Source organism: Helianthus annuus, chromosome 5, assembly GCF_002127325.2.
Source record: "Helianthus annuus cultivar XRQ/B chromosome 5, HanXRQr2.0-SUNRISE, whole genome shotgun sequence".
In the NCBI taxonomy this organism is placed as follows: Eukaryota; Viridiplantae; Streptophyta; class Magnoliopsida; order Asterales; family Asteraceae; genus Helianthus; species Helianthus annuus.
In genome coordinates, this window is record NC_035437.2 from 143,379,630 (window position 1) to 143,385,629 (window position 6,000).

Genomic DNA, 6,000 nt, shown 5'->3' on the forward strand with positions numbered 1-6,000 from the left:
ATATACATGGGTAAAGCTACATAAACACCATTACAGTTAGTTTCTAATGCAGAATCCATTGGAAAAGATTTACCTAAAAATGCATTTGATTTGGGATATCTCTAATAGGATGAATGAAGAAAATAAAAAAAAAAGTAGCAAAACATAGTCAATATTAGAAAAGTTGAACATGTTTGAAAGCGACCAACATGTATCTAAATTGTTACACGTTTTATTGTGAAATGAAGACTACATTTTTACCATATAGCTTCCATAATCATAGTACATAATCCATTAATATACTTCTATATAAAACATGAATAAGTGTTTATGGGTCAACTAACCCAGCCCGTTTTGACTTTTAAAGTTACCTTGACAAGTTAACCCGATTTATTAATTACCTCACGAGCCATACAGCGATAGATCCCAATTTCTGCAGTCATCATCCATGTTAATGATTCTCCTCTTTCCAGACCAAAATCAGCAAATTACTGATTTATGATCAACAATGATTTCTGAAATTAAAAAAATATAGCTAGAGTGACACATTAAGCAATAGGTAATCTTACATGTCAAGTAAAATAAAATTGGACTGAGACTTTACTTAAATACCAAAAAGAGAAAGTAACAACTGTATACACAGAAATATAAACAAAAAGAGAGCTCACATTGTTATCTTTGCTACCTGTTACAATTAATGTTCTTCCAGATCTTATTGTACACGTATCTAAACATAATACAATTTCGGCGTGGCCCGCTATAACATATGAACATGACATCGAGCCAAGATCACACGCTCGCACCTATAATAATGAAAACATTAGAATACAAATGAACAATCAAATTTCATATTGATAAAGAACCGTTTAACAAAAGTTGAGTAAATTGCCTGTTCAACACTTGCAAGAAACTGTTCTTCAACACCGAAGAACTTCATATCCACTATCTCCTCATCGTATCCTGCAAGTAGTGGCACATAACAACCCTTGACCAGATGGCAACATCACAGCTGATGTGAAACCTTTTTTTAGGTTCCTCATCATCCTCTTTGCTGACTGTAACATTTGAAGATTCTTGCTGAAATAGGCAAGCTGCATATCCATACGATTCCATGAAAATTCCATATCTGTACTGAAACAATTGTATAATTGCTTGATTTTCCCTTTGATACATTACAACTGTATATATAATTACAAAACCATATCAGTCCCCTGCCGCGTCCTCGTCCGCGGCCTCTTCCCCTGCCCCGCTCCGTAGTATCAGTCGTCCGATCAATGCGTGGAGAAGATTCAACGGTGTTAAGAGCGGTACCTGCTGCCTGTGCAGCGTGTTTTGCCTGACTGATTTTTCGGGTTTCGGCCATGCACAAACGGGACCTGGTTTCATAGAAATACAGTAGGGGTTTGGTTTGTTGAATAAGGAGGCCGATTCCTTCATATTGTTCTGTCAACCCGGTGAGAATCTGTAAAACAAGTTGCTCGTCGGATATCGGAGATCCAACATTTGTTAATTGGTCGAAGATGACCTTCATGGCCTGGCAATAGGCTGACATTGAAGAGAACTGGTTAAGGCGGGTATTAGCAAACTTGTTGTTTAGATCAATAATACGGGTAGCTTTATTATCTTGAAAAAGATTAGCGAGTGCCGTCCAAGCATCATAAGCCGTAGTGTTAGGTTTGAGAATGGTGTGAAGCAAATCAGTAGAGATAGTACCATATATCCACTGCAGAACTATAGAATCGAGCCACTCCCAAGACTCGATTTGGGCTGCGTCTTTGTCTTTGTCAGATCCTTTTTCTGTTCCGGAAGAAGATGTTGCGGGTTTTAGCTGAAGGTGATCGAAGACTTGATAAGCCTTGAACTGTATTTTGAAAAGCTCCGACCATGTTGTGTAGTGGCCAGTTTCGATGTCAAGGGTGACAGGAAACAGTTGTTTGAAGTTCGAGACTGTGACAGCAGGGTGTAGGTTAGAAGCCATTAAAGAAGAGTGAAGGAGATGGTGAGTGGTAAACAGAAGAGAGGTGGGAGGTTGCTTAGGATCGGCAGCAGTAGGGTGGTCTCGATACCATGAAAGAATTGTATAATTGCTTGGTTTTCCCTTTGATACATTACAACTGTATATATAATTACAAAACCATATCTCCTATTCTTTGGAGAGATATGGCTTACAACTGGAATATCTCTTTCTATAATATAATATTTACAATTATATTATGTCGGCTATTATGTACAATTTCATGTCACCAAGTGAGGAATAGAAATGCTGACTTGTCACTAGTTTTCTTGTTTTGCAGACATGAAGCAAAAGAGGACGTGGCACCAATAACACCTACAAATTCAATTGCTTCCTTGGTAGGTATTGTCATTATGCAACTGTGGTCATGAAGATTCCACAAGTTTACAACCGGAATTATATAATAATTCCGAACTAAAGCAAGAATAACATAAACACATTAGCTAATATCAATAGATCCACATAAGGAAATAAATAGTCAAAAAAACACCTGATCTCTGTTGCCACTCAACAGAGTCCATCCATCTACTATTGCAAATTGCAATGCTAGTCACATTTTGAACATTGTCTTTCTAGAGTTGCTACACATTTCTTGTTTGTTAGATCCCATACACGTATAGTTGTACATCGCATAAAGAAAAAAGCTAATAGTGAAAACAATAAGTAAAATTTGTTGTAAAGCAGTAAAAAACATTTAAAAGTGCAACACTACTAACAACGATCAAAGAACTATTATAATCACAATATAGTGGTTATTAATGTATCATAAAATGTACCAGCAGACGAGCTGGGTCAAGATGGAAAATAATACTAGCCACCACCCCATTATGATCCATAAAGATATGGGTACAGAATCCACCGTCAACATACTATACAAGTACTTTGCCATCAGCTTCAATTGTTGCCAGCAATCCACCAAAAGCATGACATGACATCCCCATGACCGAACCCTGGTGACCCTGAATAAATTATCTTGATTTGGAAAATGGATTTAATGGAAAATTATAACAGTTAATTATTCCAAATCAAACCTAAGTACTAAAATCACAAACATAATTTCAATAAAAGAATATAACAGGAATGTACCTACGTCCTTTAGTTAGGCAAATCATTAGACGAGTAGGAGCTTTGACCATGACTTTGACCAATATGGCCATATATCCAACAGGTTACGGGTATATGCTAATGAAAATTTGGTAAAAAGGGGGAGAAGGGATGGGGACGGTGGCCTAAGGAGGTGATTGGGAAGTTACATATGGAGGTGAATTTTTGAATGCAAGGGTCTGTATTGTATAAGACGAGTGGGAAACTGCATTCTACCCATGTCCCAGGTTTGTAGCAACAGTTCTTAGTGGAGAAGATGGGCCGTAAATGATGGGAGCCTACAAAACTACCAAAAACTGCTGAAATAGCAATTAAAAAATAGAGTTTAAATGGCAAAATCCATATATATATATATATATATATATATATATATATAATTGGTTTGACCATACGGACAGTAGGGATAACCTATGGTGCTTGTTTATGTAAAATGTGATAATATCATTTCCCTGTTGTATGCAAATTGTATTCAATGTCATATTTTTGTCTATTATAAATACTACTAGACTAGATGCAAATTGTTTTCTGGACAGGGTCTCCAATTCCCTGCTCTGGAGAGCAATCCAGCCCCATGGGTTAGTCACTGATGCGAATGTCGCCAAGAAGAAAGATCCAAGGGGCAATCACTTTGGTTTAGTTAGATACGTGGGTGCAGAGTAGAGGTGTACAAATCATTTTTTTTTTGGGTGGGAAAAACCGATTTTTAACGGTTTTACATAGTGGGATGCTAAATGTCACGGCCCTTTGCCCCGGTTTGACCCGGTCCAGTGCCGCGGAACACGAAATCCCGTGGTATTTAATTTAAGTGACAGCGGAAGTCTTTAATACAAGATCTTTTAATACTAAAAATGCCCGTTTACATAATATAGGGATAAAACCCTGTAATTTACAATAAGGTGATTTCACTGGGAAATCTTTATTTTACAAAACATGTTTCTTTTATTCACTTATATTGAGCCACTTTCCTAAGCTTGTAGTGCTTCACGGTACTTTTCTTGGATCACAACAGATCACCTGAAACATGTTTGAAAAAGGGTTTTGTCAGCGGGGAAATACTGAGTGAATCATTCAGTTTACTGAAAACGACATATTTTGTTATAATTTACAGTATTAAGAGCGATTACAATGTTCCTGATATCAACCAACTACCCACAGTATTTGTCACTCGACCCATTGGCCCTCCCGTTGTCCAATGGTGTCTGTGACTATGGTCATATCACCCCTTGGCTGCCCCAATGGTGAAGATTATCAAGTAATGTATACAAAACCCCACATACCGGCTGTAATTTGGTGATTACATAGACTTAATCCCTGTAATTATAACTTTGAAAATAATTTGGAGTTTTGTAAAACAGTTGATAAAAAGAGAATGACTCACATTGCAGATTTAACGAGCAGTGTATAAGCCTACTGATTAGCCTTGTTTAACCTAATTTAAATAATAATGCACAAAAACTGGGTTAGTAACTAATACAACAGTTACGACAATTCACGAGATTAAACCCTCACAACGATTGACAAAGTGCGATACTTAAACATTCAGCGGATTCACAACGAATGACAGAGTATAGGGTAGGGTAGGTTCGTGTCCAACATAGCCTTGGTGAGTCATAATTCGACAAAATTCAATTCCTACAACAAATTATAAAGATAATCGTTGGCTAGGGTTTACCCCCTTGAGTTTTAGGGGCCCTGATCCTGATTCTGATTGTTCTGAAAATTTTAGGGTTTATGCAGGATTACTTGGGTTTCTCAATTAGGGTTTCCTTACTGGACAATTAATATAATAATTTAATAGTTTTGGTGAGAGTTGTTACATCCTCCCACCTTAAGAAAATCTCGTGCTCGAGATTTACTGAAATAAATGAGGATATTTCCGTTTCATTTCTGATTCCAGCTCCCAAGTGTATTCTGGTCCTCTTTTTGAATTCTATTTGACTTTGACTAGCACTAGTCGCTTGTGTTTGAGAAACTTGACTTTCTCTTCTTCTATTTGCAGTGGTTTCTCTACAAATTTTAACCTTTTGTTTACCTCTATCTCTGGAAGAGGTATTACCAAGGAGTCGTCTGATAAACATTTCTTGAGATTGGATACATGAAATACATCATGTACTCCAGCTAGTTCTTCTGGTAGTTGTAATCGATAAGCAACTAGTCCTATTCGGTGCATTATTGGAAATGGTCCTACGTACCTTGGACTCAGCTTTCCTTTCTTACCAAATCGTACTATTCCTTTCCAGGGAGAGACTTTCAAAAGTACTTTGTCTCCGACTTGAAATTCTAGTGGCTTGCGGCGATTGTCTGCATAGCTTTTCTGGCGATCTCTAGCAGTCTTCAGTCTTTCTTTGATTTGAGTTATCTTGTCAGTGGTTTCTTGCACAATTTCAGGACCTGATAATTGATTTTCTCCTATTTCTGCCCAACAAACTGGAGTTCTGCACTTGCGTCCATACAGTGCTTCGAATGGAGCAGCTTCGATGCTTGAGTGATAACTATTGTTATAGGAGAATTCAATTAAGGGTAAGTGGTTATCCCAATTACCACCGAAATCAATTACACATGCTCGGAGCATGTCTTCCAAGGTTTGTATCGTCCTTTCACTTTGTCCGTCTGTTTGAGGATGATATGCAGTACTTAAATTTAGTCGGGTTCCCATTGCTTCTTGGAAACTAGTCCAGAAATGGGAAGTGAAACGACTATCCCTATCCGATACAATGGAGAGTGGGACTCCATGTAAGGATACTACTTCATCTATGTACAATTTGGCTAACCCTTCCATGCTAAAGGTTTCCTTCATCGGTAGAAAATGAGCTGATTTGGTTAATCGATCCACAATTACCCAAATCGCATCATTACCTTTTCTGGTTTTGGGTAACTTAGTAGCGAAATCCATTGTTATGAGT